Here is a 14856-nt window from a genome sequence, read left to right on the forward strand (position 1 = left end):
ACAAATGTCATGGTGACTGTCTTGCCTGTCAATCAAGCCAGTGTCCTTTGCTGCAGATGGGTTGCATCTCTATTGCATCTGAAAAGGTGAATTCCACAGCTCAGGTGAACTGACAGGACAACATCTGTTCTACTGATAAACACYTGTATGAAATAGAACATATGCCTTTCTTTTTTTTATTGCTAATTGCAGAGTAATAGCCTGCATTGCTATTAAATTGGTATTTTTAAAATGCAGTGATTAAACAGAGTTCTTCTGAAAGATGACATGTCCTCAAAATAAATCAAGTCTGTTCTAGAACTACATTAAGAGCGGGGTTTTTGTTCCCTCTCCTTACTGTATTTTTTTTYTYTTTTYTYTWTWYTTTTTTTTTTCTAAWTTTTTTCATGACTGTTGAATAAATTATTTTCCAATATGCCATCCCTGTGGTTCCTCAGAGTAGCAGTCCTGCAGCTCTTGACTGACAGTTACCAAACTTTTAGGTCCAATGATACATCTAATCTATCACCATCTGTTGTCACAGTAAGGATTTGATCAGGTTTATTTTGAAGGAAAATCTCTGGAATGAAGCTTCTATTGTTAAATGATTATAGAAACACACAGGGAAAGCTGACTTCTTGCTGTTAAATTAAGCAGAAGTGCACAATAGGGTGTAAATTGTGTTGAGCTAATTCCCTATGCTGCATTGTCAGCCATCTATGGCACTCAGCATGGATTATTGCTGCATAACATATACCCTTGAAAGCCTTATGTTGCTTATTGATAGTTTATTGAGCTGTCTGTAAAATAAACTGAATATATTTATATCTATGTTTATCCATCAGTATCAAAAAAGTTTCCATGGTTGACATGAAATGCTTTTCCCTTGGTTCCTGTAATTGTTTCAGATGTTTCTGAAGCAGTCTCTGTTCCAAAACCTATGCTTCCTGTAGCCAATAAAAGATTTTTCTTCCCTTTACATTGTAGTCTGGAACAGCTTTGAACTTCAGGGCGTAAAAAATTTTAGAAGCCTGATGCAAAATACCACAGATTGTTAAAGATTTTAGGCTGAGAAAACCATGTTGACTTTTGAGAGGAAGGTCAGACAGCTTCCTGAAGCTCGTCGATTACCTGATGAGCTGGATAACATTCATGTTGTGAGTCACTTGATGCAGTTATTGGATCGCAACGCTTCTGTCCTAGGGCTGCATACCTTATAGCTCATGAGAGGATGGAAGTAATTTGGACACCTGCTGGAAATTTAGATGATACAGAAGAGTGATTAGATCAAGTTCTTATTTAAATCTCAAACTATAAGTCTCAAGCTGTGTATCAAATCATTTCTGCTTGTCCAGCAAATTCAATTTTGCCTCAAGTAGAATTCCATCCTCATTTACATATTTTTCTCATTTATTTTCTCATATTTTTTTCCCTAGTACTAACTCATTAGTGTAACAAGTATTAGCTTCTCTTTTTTTCCTCTGCATTATTAATATCTCTCCCTGAAAATTCCTTTCAATAAGGGTAGTTTTTTCCTGACCAAATTTAGTTACCACATCTGTGTTGGCTCTGTGTTCATATTTTAGTCAATACAGGGGTAAATRTACAGTATCTCTACTAAAGATTTAAATAGGACAGGCGAATGAAGGGATTCTAAATGCTTTGCTCCATTGTAGACCTTTCCAAGTGAGTGAACTAAACAGACATTTCCCAGAGCTAAAAGCTAAATTGATAAGTAGATAAAAAATTGTTACTTACTTTTGTGTTTAGGAAGAGTTACCAGTTATTGTACAAAAGGGTTCTAAATGAACAAACAGATGAATATGCAAATAAATAAATACATGTATATTAAAAAAATTATCTTTGTGCCTATTTTTGGGTGACAGTTATGGCATAAATGTATTCAACTGGTAAGTGAACAGCCTGATCTACTGCTTTTGAGATTAAGGTACTCTTACTAGATCCTTCACCTTGTTGGTACGCACTCCTCTTGGGTGTGAGGTCTGGCTTTTTCTGATCCCACAGGTCTCAGTTTAGTGCCATAGCTTCAACAGGGGTTCTACACCTCAGCTTTTAGCTTGGTGGTTAGGTTAGAAAGAGACAGGTTAGACTCACTGACTTTTGAGTGGTGTAATTGTTAGGTTTTGATAATAAGGACTTTCCCTTCAGCYGCTACTTTGTGCAACAGTGTGGTCTAAACTTCTTAAAAACTTGATCCTGCTTGTATGTATCCCGAGTTCTTCTGAGTCAGAGCCCCCCAGCAGATTCAATCAGACAAATAATTGCTTCCTGTTTTGTCGTAACAGTATGGCATGAACAAACACTTGTTCTCCCCAGAAGCAAAATCCTGTATCTAYGGTGAGGTCAGACACTGAAAAACCATTGAGTTTAAATAACAATCAAAGGCCTTGCTTTTATTGCATMATTTTAACCCTGTCTTCTATTTATGTGCATGACATAATTAAATCCCATTATAACTCTCTAAACATATTTGCATCTGATGTTTTGCTATTTATTCAAGGAATGGAATATGTAACATAAATAGGACACTGAAAGGGATGCCTGCAATTCAAAAGACAATTTTTCTGCAGGAGTTAGAAATTTATGATGTCTGAGATTGGAAACAAGCAGCAAACATTAAACCAAAAAAGGGCATTTTATTCTAATAGAATGAATGTTTCCMTATTCTTCATACATCTTTTTTAGCTACTATCTGAACAGGCCAACAAAGCACGAGGACAGGAAGCAGCTTTCAGCATTCTTCATTAGGAATATAAGCCTTAATGATGTACATATGTYCTGTACAAGTTCCTGAAAAGTGGTAATGAAGAGAGAAAATTAAAAAAAGGCAAGGGAAAAGTGACCATCTTGAGCCTGCCCGAGATTAAGAAATGTTTGGACAATGTTCTCAGGCACATGATGCTATTCTTGGGGGTGTCCTGCACAGGGCCAGGAGTTGGAMTCGATGATCCTTGTGGGTCCCTTCCAAGTCAGCATATTCTATTATGCCCAGAAAACAGATAGGTCTTTCTTTTATTTCTTTCTTTTAAAATTASTGTTCTATTTAGAAAGATTAAGTGTAAGGAAAATGATTATTTCTCTATCCTTACCTTAAATAAGGAATTGTGAATATCCATAGCTTACCAGATATGACTTTGTTCTGTCTGGCCATATTGTAATTTTCATTGGAGGCTGAGGCTAGAAATAAAAATATTGCAATGCTTTGTTGTRATGTCTCTTTTATTGCATCAAGTGAGTGTAAAAGTTCCCGGAAATAGCATTAATTTTAGTATACTAGAAGGAAGGTGTTCAGTAAGCCTATACACACATTATTCCTTAGGGAATTGTGTCATCTAAAGAAATTAATTGGAATCAATGAAGCATATACTTTAGCTATAGATTTTCTATTGAAGGAGCACATGGAACACAAAAGGCATAAACAAARAATTTTTAATCACAGTTTACTTCAAGAGGAGAAGTGAATACATTTTATTTTCCTTATTACTTATTTGACATCTGTGCAGATGATTGGTGCTTCAAATCATAATTTGTGATAGAAAAAGCATTTACTCTCTTTAGCTTCTAAAAACAATGGTAAAACAGAATTCTGTGCACTGTAGATGGTCATTTGTCTTCTCTCTCATCATGATAATAGTCCATCGGAACAGTGACAGAGTTGCTACCTGAATTTCAGAAAATAGTTGATGTACAGGACAGTACAAAGCAATTGACAATTTATGGGTTACCTACGAATGAAGAAGGAAAAAGAAATATTAATCACTGAAAATGTGTGAAGGAAAGTGGTAAAAAAAAWWMMAAAAAAAAATGTAGCTAATTGTAAATCCAGAAACGTCCCCTAGAAATACATAATATGACAACCCTTGTTTGAATTTTCAGAATTTTATGTCCTGGTAAGGAGACATTGTTCAGTGAGCAGCATCTGTTAYATGTTTAGCATAGTAGCGAATATTTGCTTTCAATCTTACTATTTTTGAAGCAAAACTTTGTAAGTCTGTCATAGTTTGACACAGCAAATAGRGATTTAGCAGTGTCAAGTAAAAAAACTATCCTTAGGAGCTGACAACTGACAAAATCATTTATTTATGTGGTAAGAAACATTTTTCTTGTTGGAGCATCTCTCAGCAATGCTGGATTTGAAAAAAACAAACAARCAAACAAACAAATCTGCATTTACTTATGCAGAGTAATTCTGGAAAAATGGTGCAGACCTGAAGAGGTGTAAGTAGAAAGGCAATTCTGTGTCTGGGCTTCTTGCTCTAAAGCAAATCTCCACCTGATGGCTGTGGCTCAGTGTGAGTGCTGAATAACCAGAGTCATCCGAGCCAACTGGTGCCCTCAGAGTACCCCAAAGTACAGCAGGATCAAGAGACAATCGTGTACAGTTTCTAGCTGTTTTCTTCAAATACACATCCAGAAGTCCTGCTGCTCGCCATTATTTGTTTAACAGCCTACTGTTTGTAGGACTTGCTTAGCAGAAGCCRTAGTCACTCATCACTCCAACCTATGGCTCCCACGCGTCTGCCCTGATGGCAGTAGGTGGAATAATRCAGCAGCCTCTTCTTCCCCTCCTGCTGAAGTAGGCTGCTGTTCAAAACCAAACCCAGGCAGTGGGAAAGAAGGAGACGTGATCCTATTATGCAAATAGCATCCAGACCTCTGAGACTGMAAAAAAGCTTTAAAGAAAAGATGCTCTCTGTGAGAGGAGTGACTTCTGGCTAAGTATTATGATGAGTTTACATCCATCAATTGCTAAATTATGTTCCTGTAGGTCACTGCTCTTCACAGGGCCTTGAATTATTTCATCAGAATCTCTTCTTTAATCAGACAGATGGCACCCTCGGAGGATTTTGTATGTCATCTTTCCTTTGGGTGAAGATGCCTGCCTGTCCCTGTGTAGAAAGCTGTGGATACAGAGTCTCAACATCTTACACTGAAATTAGAGCTTCATTCAAGATGCAATCTTAATTTTATGGATTGCATCCTTCCCTTTCTCATGATAGTGGGACACTTTGTGTTAAAAAAAAAATAAAACTGCTTGAGTGGAAGAAAGCTCCGATACTGCAAAATGAGTGTTACTTGGTACTTTTTAAGGAGGGAATTTTTCCAGTGAAACTGCAAAATTCGTGGAAATACTGAGATGCTGGAGAAAAATCGACTACTGACAGGCATTACCCCACTGTCAAAAAATAAGTGCAATATGAGTTCAATAAATGTTATGAGCACTACTATTAACTCCCTGCCACAGGCTGTTGGCATATGACCAGCTATAGAACCTTCAGCRTAGCCTGGGTTCAATCTAAACCCCAGGAAAATTAAAACTGGCTTTATTATAGCAAAGCAAAAAAAAACCACCTTGTTAAAAAAAGTTCAGAGAAGAAGCCTGAAAATAATAATATGTAGAATATACTGAATATCATGTTCTTCATCTAATCATCCCCTAAGTTTTTTTTTTAACTTCTAAATGAAGTACTTTAGCAATAGTTCTCRTTTACCTTGCCTTGCTCTTTCAGAATGGGTCTTCATTCTGGTTCTTTCTCAACAGAATTGTATTTGAGTGCACTGTTTGCAAAATGACCTTTAGAGTGGTTCTTGGAATAGCTTRCTTTTCCTTCTTTCTTAGTAATCCATGAATACAACTTAGATATCATTACTTTAGTCCTTTACTAGCAACTTCATTCTTGTGYCATCTGACTTCTCACCGCCTCTTTCCCTTCCTCTTCAATCTCTGTAGGATWTCAGGGTCCTTCACAAATCATAACCACGTCTCTCCCCATTTACAATTGAGAAGGGCAGATAGAATACATCTTTCACTGCTGCTTGTGAGCAATGTCTTCAATCTCAAGGGCACTTTACCTGCAAGCAATCTGTACTAAAAATTCCTTTACAGAGTGTATTTTAAGGATGAAATCTCCAGTGAGAAGCTTGATACACTGCCCCTCTGAAAATTAAGGTAGATAAAAAATGGGGATGTTTAGAAAGTCCTGGGCAGCTAAAGATGGATTATGAAATGTGAACTACCACCACATATGGTATTTACTACTGTTTGTGCTGCCAAAGAATAACGTGGAGCTGTATTCAAAACAATGCTGAAACTTTTGCTAAGAGCAGTAAGTCAGGATACTTTAAAACAGTTTCCAAAACAGATATGGCTGCTTTGAGATCAAAGGCTCATAGAATAATTCATACTGGATGAGTTTTTTGTAGGTCATCTGGTTAGAATCCTGCTCAGAGAATGGCCTACATAAATCAGAGTGCACTGGACTTTACCCCATCAAATTGTGACTATCTTTAAGAAGGAGGATTTCATAACATCTCTCGACAACAGAAATAATTGAGTCTTTTAAAAATACTCGAAGACATTAGTGGTGCTTTGCTACATGATTTCTTTGCCATAATGCTACAAAATAGACATAATGAGCAAATCTCTTTCTCTAGATCTAGCAAAGTRTCTACTGTGGATTTCAAATGCAGARTTYTTATTTGTTTTTGTAAAAATAGTCTATTTTTCAGGCTTTTGTGATTGAAAGTTCAAATTCTGAAGGCAGGTGAAAGAGAAAAGCAGTGAGCCATAACATTATCTCTATTCAGCTGTAGTGGAAGATCTTAGGTTTTATCTACTCAACTCTAATTTTTAAAAAATAGTTCTCATTTCTTTTTTCTAAGTATTTGAAATACATTTTGACAAAAAAGGAAGATAAGTAGTTAAGTGTTGTCTAGTATTTCTGATTTTTAAAAAATCCTACTTTTATATAGATATATTAAATTTATGTATTAATTTACAATTTCTTATTGCATGATGTGACTTGAATGGAAGCATAAACTGAATTTTTACTGCATTGTTCATTTTTTATAAATCAACAAGAATTATCATCATTTTCTGTTTAGAAATTAAGCCTAATTAGACCTATTGCTTAATGGTCTTGAAAACTGTGAAATCATTAGCCAAAAGATTATTTGCTAGAGCTAATAAAAGATAAAATTACCTTGGGGAGTGTTCTTTATTGATTTGATTAAAATTTTATACCACGTATTGCTTTTTTTCCCCCTGTTAGTAACGGGCAATGGCAACATTGATTCTCCAAAGACATTRTGCAGATGCAGCAAAATTTCTAATTTGTAAGTTTTAATGTTCTGTGAGAGAGATGTGTGGCCTTCAGTTTCTTCTGACTAATCCTCTGGTAGAAAGGCTTCTTTGTTTTTTCCCTTCTCTCAGTGGACTTTGCTTCTATGCACCTATTGCTGGAARTACAATGACCAAGAAGTTAAGTAAGAAAATTCAGCAACTTTCTTTGCTTAAAAGAGGCATCTGTCTCCATTTACAGTTGTAAATACTGACTACACCGTACCCAGCAGTACCATGCATCACTTGCCATAATGTTTCTGATTGCAGCCGCCATTAATCATTGAAAGTTTCTATGATATTGGTAGTTTCTATAATAGTGTTAGTTTTTAATTGGCTCTAATACCTGCTCCATTATCTGCATTTTTGTTAATGTGAAACTTGGGTTTAGGTGATAGTTTGGTTTGTTTTAATAGTGGAGTCCTTCCCTTGGGCTGTGAGCTCTTAGAAATTAACAATTTTCCTTGAACCTGCATAAATTGTTTCTTATTACAAAAAAAAAAAAAAATTACATAACCACCAGTTGACCTTTCCTAGACCTTCTTTGTCACAGCAAAATCATGTTACTGGTAAAGAAAGAAAAAAAAATCCCATGTGTACTTTTTCAGTYACTCTGTCTTTATTCAAACTTTGTCTTTAAATGAACATGGATTATGAAACCTGAAAACCAGTGGATTTACGCAAAAAAACAATTGTACTTTTGAAAATAAAATTTCATCACTTGGTCACTTTTTCTTTATTCAGTGACATGCATTGAGTGTTTAAAACACTGTATTGCTGAAAGGCAGTGTAAAAATCTATTTTTTAAAAAATATTTTTGGAGATTTTATTTWTTTTTATTATTCCAGGAGTTTATAATTAGTATTTGTGTTCTCTGAGAGCCCTGAGAAAGTCATAAGGAAAGTTTCAGCTTGCAGAAGTTCTTTTTATTTTRATAAATCAGATAGGACTGAAAATAATTGTTCCTCAGTAGAAATARTCAAAGAAATTTGGCAGACATTAATAGCTAATTTTATCAGTTGGCATTTAAATTACTGAGAATGGAAATTAAAACAAGTAGMCATTAATAGCTTTACTCTTTGAGTATTGATGTTGGTTTGAATAAAATATTGCAAGTCTAAAGCATTTAGACTTAAATACTTACATATAGTAACTATTAGTACTTGCATATATATTACATACTTGCTATGTTACATATAGTAAGTAATAGTACTTACATATATGCATTTGAACTACTAATTTTCAAGCTTTGTCTCACAAAGGTGTAAAAATATTTCTGCTCTTGTGAAATTATTCATACCAAAAAGKAGGTTTCTCTCAGGTATGTTTATTTTGCTGTGCAAACAGCTACACTAGAGAGTTCAAAGACAACTTTAGGTATACATTGATTATTTGCAGGCTTTTATTCTGKCTTTGTGAGCACTTTGAAGTGTAAACATCTAGTTCTATAGGAATGTAATTCGTGTGTTATGCAAACTCAAAGCATTTATATCTAAAATTCATTTCAAACAAGCTATTACCTAGCATCCGTATTTTCTGTATACTCAGTCATTTGGGGTTCTGCCATGTGTATTGTTCCCATCTCCTYTGGACTGAGTTCAGCATGCTCAGGGTTGTGAGCAAGGCAGCTGCATGAGCAGGACGATCTCACATAAGAGAGGGATCAGCCAGGTAGCCTAAATTGCGCTAGTCCTGTCCAAGTTCTGCTCACTAGTCATTTTCAAAAAAAAAAACTGAAAAAGAAAATAAAAAACATAGCTGGAACCAGTCACTGAAAACTAATTGAAAAGTACTCCTGGGAATGTTAAAAATATTTTTAAATGTTGCCATAACTTCACTCGCCCTGGTACTTAAGAAAGATAAACATGTCACTTGTTTGCTTGTTGGCACCATCAYAAGTCTGAAAGACCCTGTCTGGTGAGTTGTAATATTCTGATCWTTTTCTTCATTCAACATCCTTCAGCAGTCTCCCCTGAGGTGAAAAAGATGAATGTGATATGTTGTTCATCAAAAGGGAGAGGTCTTGCCCTCCAGCATTATCTGAAATATTTCTTGTTGACCCATTTATATTTTAGGGCATGAAAAATATATACTGCGTACATTTAGAACAGGAAAGAAAAAAGCCATTAATCAAAAGATAAGTCCTAAACCCGGTCAAGCTACTGGGCTTTAAAATAAATGATGTTTACTTTCTTGACACCCGAATGCTGAGCTTGCTGTATTGCACTGTTATCTATTTTAAACCTTCAAAACTCCCCAGAAATTTCATCCTAGATTAAAATTTGCAGCCTTCCTTGTGCCTGTTCCTAAATTCAGTAGGTGAGAGATGAACAGGTAGGAATTCGAATAAGACCATGTGTCAAAGATTTTTTTTTTTTTCCCCCAGAAAGAAAAAAAAGCATAACCCTACTGGTTGCAGTTGCACAACAGTAATAGGAGGGGGGAATGATGACAGTGTGATATATAGTAATTTTTTTAGTCAGAGGATGTGTGAGACCTGCTCATTTTCAAAGTGTTTGCTGCGAGTTGCTCTGTTGAGAATGTCAGAGTGGATCTGAAGCCTCTCAGGTCAACTGTAAAATGCTTCTGATGTCTTCAGGACTGAGTCACCTCAGTGGTGAACTGGCAATCAAATGAACCTGCTCAGGGATATGCCAAATTGCTCCAAAGGTGAGTTATGTGACTGGTGAATAAGAGAAGTCTACAAGAGGGAGAAGGCTCAGTCAAGTGAGGAAGGCAGATTGCTTTAGATAACACAAGCTATTTTTTTTCATTGTCTAGCTACCATACCTATTTAGCAGGAAAATGCTTAATACTGTGTAAAATGAACACATCCCTTGTACATTTCAGGGAGTYTGCCACATGCTGGGTAGCTACTCTAGTTAATTTTTAAATTTATTTTTAATTACCCAGTCAATATCCTGGAAGACAGGACTAGCATGAGCTATATTTGTGCTGATTTCTACTCATAATTTCATACGCATTCCTGAAATTAATATAGATTGGTATCTAATACTGCAGTTTGCATCCAAATCTATCTCTGTAATAACAGCTGCATAAGGTCTTTCTTGGAAACGTCTGTGCTTTCTGAATGCTAATCACCTCTATTAAAGTGAACAGATTCAAATTGTAATGAATTTTAAATAKACATAATTGTGCATTGACTTGAATAATTTAGGAGAGCCAAAAAATCCCAACTTCTAATGTTGACATTTTGACAAAGGCACACAGTTGCCCAATTAAGGTTCAAATTGACTTTGTCGTTAGAAGAATTTATTTCAATAAACAGCTACTTAGAAGCCTTAAATAAGTAAAATGAGTGCTTTGAAATAAGCTGTGTCTRTTAGCATGTAGCACTGGATGAAAAACTGAATGGGTGAGTTAAAATGTTTCTCTGGATTAGTAAATTACAAAAAGAAGGAACTTGGAAAAGCAACACATAGTTTTTTAGCTGTTTGGAAAGCTGTCCTGTATCCACATGTGGCCATCATTTTTCAAATCTGTGGAGGGAGTGAAGGCCTGAAGGAGTCAGTGAAGTCCTGATTTCCAGCAAGATCCGGTAGATCTCATTGGGAATGTGCTAAGTTTTCTTATGGGATGCTGTTGGATATAACATAAACTGTCATGTAGGTTTTCCAAACAGCACTGTTAATGTTGTTAATGATCTCTACAGAGGTCCAGGCAAGTTTTGTTACCATAAACTTCTTCTCTGCTCTGATTATGWTGTTGTTTGCTAAGAAAGCAAATATCCTGTTTTCAGTCTTTGATGCCAGTTTTCAGTTATCTGGATTGTAAGCAAAAAAACATCTTCCATAGTTAAGTATTTTCTGCTTTCTCTGATGCTATTTACTTTAAGGCCTCATATTTCCTCGGTTTTTGTGTGGTCATTTCAAAAAGAGAACAAGACAAAGCCAAATTGAWAACCTCTACTCAGCCTTGGTCTGGTGCAAGATGACAATGTGGGTTCTTACCCAGAAGGAAATTAAGCTGTGAGATACAATGAATGTACAATATTGAATAATCTATTAGTAGTTAGGTTGTTAAACATGGAGATGATCTTTGTTGGTTATAGCTCTAAGGTTTTAGTGAAACTTTTTTTTTTTTTTTTTTTTTTTTTTTTTTTTTTTGTGAAGAAGATGGGAAGTAATCCACAAAATTATTTTTTTAAAGTTATGGAAAGATTACCAGGCTTTTCACAAACCTGAAAAATAGGCTAGGAGACATTGTTACTGCATTTACTATAGGAAAAATGTTTCCTAGCATTCATTCAAAATTTTAAGTGATTAGTTCTTCTGTTGCCTTTGAAAAAATGTCTTTTCATAAAAATCCTAAACTTTTTATAAGCAGAACTGATTTTGTCAATGATKGCATTATGATCACCCCTTTTCTTCCATTTTTCACACATTTCCCATGTGTCTTTTATTGTTTTTCTGCTAACAGTTTAGTAAAAGATTTTTTAGATGATACAGAAAATTATTTGTAAAAGTACAGAGAAAATTATATTAAAACCAGGGTGGAGAGCATTATCTGAGTTKCTCATCCCTCATTACTTTCCCTCTGTGTTGTCTGACATATTTATTTGTCTTCTGACTCCATGTTCATCCTGTTGCCCTACAGGACAGTTTCACATAATGTGAGTATGAGTATCAGGCATGTGAGATAAAAAGCTGTCACTCTATCTCTTCTGATCTTTGAATCCTCTCACTTTTATAATGTCACATACATCTTACATTTCATTTTGGGAAAATTTTCTTGTATTTTTACTGTTCTTCCTAAAATATAATAAAATCTGTGTAAAAACTCAGAAAAGGATCTCTGACAGTCAAAGCTATTTAAGTATATAATTTTTAGCAATATATGGGACTGATATTAAAAGATGGCAATTTATAATACTTGATTAGGATGTCTGYGTGATTTAAAAACAAATTAATTTGCAAAATTATAGATTTTTGACTGAAGAAATTGTCCCATTTCATTTATCATTTCAATATAGATTTTTTTAAACTGTCCATGATTTAACTCATAAACCATAATGACTTATTGAATTTTTATTACTGAACTAGCAGCCTCTAAGTTAACTAATTTGTGTCACCATCTGATTTTAAAGAATGAGCTGCTTGAGGTAAGTTAGAAACCAGGGTTGCAAAAATTATTTTTCAGGTGTAATGCAAATCATAAATAAAATGTGTTTTCAGCACCCCTGCCACTTGTGTTGGTAATGATCAACAGTTTTATAGGCATTCAAAAAAAATTGATAAGATTAAAAAAACAGTCAGATTTCTGAATTTATAAAGAAGCATGCTATGCACCGTCTACTTGTAATTAACATTTATTTCCATCCATCATGTGGCTGTGCTTCTAAGCATTTATTTTCAGAAATGAAATTTCTGGAATTTCATAATCTCATTAAACGCCATATGTTCCAAGTCCACATGTGCCGCTAAACTGGTCCAAAACTCTCAAGTAATATACCATATTCATCCARTATTTACACACATGAACTATTAATTTTGAGAATTATAATCCCTTTCCAGTAAATAATTTTCTTTTAGTTTTTGAAAGTCAAAGCTTTTTTAGAAGCTTTCAGAACATTTCCCAGTAACATACATTTTTWAAAAATGTCATCTATTTTACCTCTGAAGTGAATATTTTCAAGAGTTTCTCACCTCATTGTATAAAAAATTACAATATTTTATTTAATTTCACATTTGGTATGTTTGGATARACTGAGACCACTTTAGGAACATAAAGTTCCCATAGTTCTCTGAGTTATCTACTAAAATAATTAGCAAATATTTGTTCAGTTTTGCCTTGTTTTCCAGAATCTATCCTGTGCTATTTTAACCCACACATGTGGATATGCACATGCACTCAAAAAACTTTGTAATTCTTCCTAATTATAATCATATAGCCGTTGCTTGCCTATGTAGAATAGTAGTATTGAGTCTGAAGGAGAAATGCTTTTTTGTTAATAAAACTTTTGGAAGAGCAGGTTGTCTGGAAAATCAATCTAATTTTTCCTCATGATCTACAGAGGCAAGGGAGAAATATCCAAAGGAGCAATTGCCTTAAATTTCATGGCTGCTTAAGTATTGAGTCAATCAAATGTGAAATATCAATACATCTGCACAGCATGAGTGRCTGTATCCTTTTATTGTGATGAATAGTAGGTGTAGAAATATGAAAGAGCAAAACACTAGGAAGGGATTACATACAGTGCTACAGTCATATTAAATATCATCAGGCAAGATGATGTCTTACTGTGTGCCCAATTTTAATGAAAGAAATCAAGATAAAAATAAGTGAATTCAATTAAATTAATTTTGAAGCATAGATGTCTCAATTCCTGGAAATTAGAGATCATGCATTCTCTTTCAGTAACAGACMGAAAAATGTACCAAAATTCTGCACATAGTAGTACAATTTTTTGTGCTAATTGAACTTTTCTGTGTAACCTGCTTCAGTCACCAAGGCCTAGAGATTCCGACCAAGTCAGAATGATGGGGATCTTATTTATGGATAACATACCAAACAGCAGAAATTAGAGAAATTTGAATCCATGTTAATACATTTGAATACAAATTAAAAATTTCTCTTACTGTATTGATTGGTTGTTTGATTGGTTTGTTTTTCCCTTCTGAATTGTTCTTCATTCAGGAATGAATGAGATTTCAGAGAACATGGCTTTTTAGTTATTGCATAACAATACAGTGTGTAGCACTCTTCGCTTGAATGTTGTGGTACAGACCTGTCTTGTTTTTGACTTTTATAAACTTATTTAGTCACCAAACGAGCAGATAGTTCAACGCATGTTCTTCATTGAACCTGAGACTATATGACAGTTTTAGTGTTTGCTATTGACAAAATAATTAAGTATKGAGGTGTCAGTGTAGTATAAGAAAAATGGACCTACTCCCTGTGTCTGGTTATAGGCCATAAAATATCCAATAAACTGTGACAGAGAGTAGTAGTGTTGATTTCATACAAGRGGATTCTGAAAAAGCCATTCATTTCCAGTGTGCTGCAATAAAAAAATCCAACACAGAACAGAAAAAAAGAATAACAATAGACCCACAATTTCTTTTAATGCATATTCCATGAAGAAATGTTGGTGAAAATGCTCTTCTTAAAAGTAAAAAAAAAATAAAATAGTGTAAATTTCTTTTTAAAAAGTCCACAACATACAAAATCTAAAAGGATAAAACATGCACTAAAAACATTCATTTTAGGGACTTTCCTTTGAGACTTTACCATTGGTGCACTTAGTTGACTATATGATTATTCTTCTTTTACCTAAACTGTTTTCCTTACATGATTATTACTGACATACAAGACAATGTCCCCTATATTCTTTGTTGGCGTAGAAAWCAGTTTCACAGAGATATTTAAAAATAGATCTATCCCATTAGCAGCATTGTATGAAATATGGGTTGAGCTTCTTTTCCATAGCAGTARTGTACCAGTGCACACTGGAAATTGTATTTTATTACTAATGGCATAGTTATAAATCAAATGTTCCATGATGGGTCTACTCCCTGCTCAGTGGCTCTTCAGAAGCTGGCATAGTGGACAYTCCTGCTTTTCTACTCTTTAAGGATTTGATATTAAAGAACTCAAACTTTAGAAGATATTTGTATCCTAAAGTGAGGTGGAATAACTTCTAATTCAAACATCTGCGTCAGAAGATCTACAGGTAGTGGTAAGGGTCTACAGCATTCTGGTTACTTCTTAGCTAT

The 14856-nt window shown here is 34.6% G+C and overlaps 1 protein-coding gene across 2 annotated transcripts in view; it reads left to right on the top strand.

Annotated features, from left to right (window-relative positions):
• SNTG1 (syntrophin gamma 1) overlaps positions 1-14856 on the top strand; it is a 311772-nt gene that overhangs the window by 249798 nt on the left and 47118 nt on the right. The gene's annotated exons all lie outside the window — the stretch shown is intronic.

The sequence above is a fragment of the Malurus melanocephalus genome, unplaced genomic scaffold, assembly GCF_030028575.1.
Source record: "Malurus melanocephalus ecotype Western Australia unplaced genomic scaffold, MMel_1.1 scaffold_46, whole genome shotgun sequence".
NCBI lineage: Eukaryota > Metazoa > Chordata > Aves > Passeriformes > Maluridae > Malurus > Malurus melanocephalus.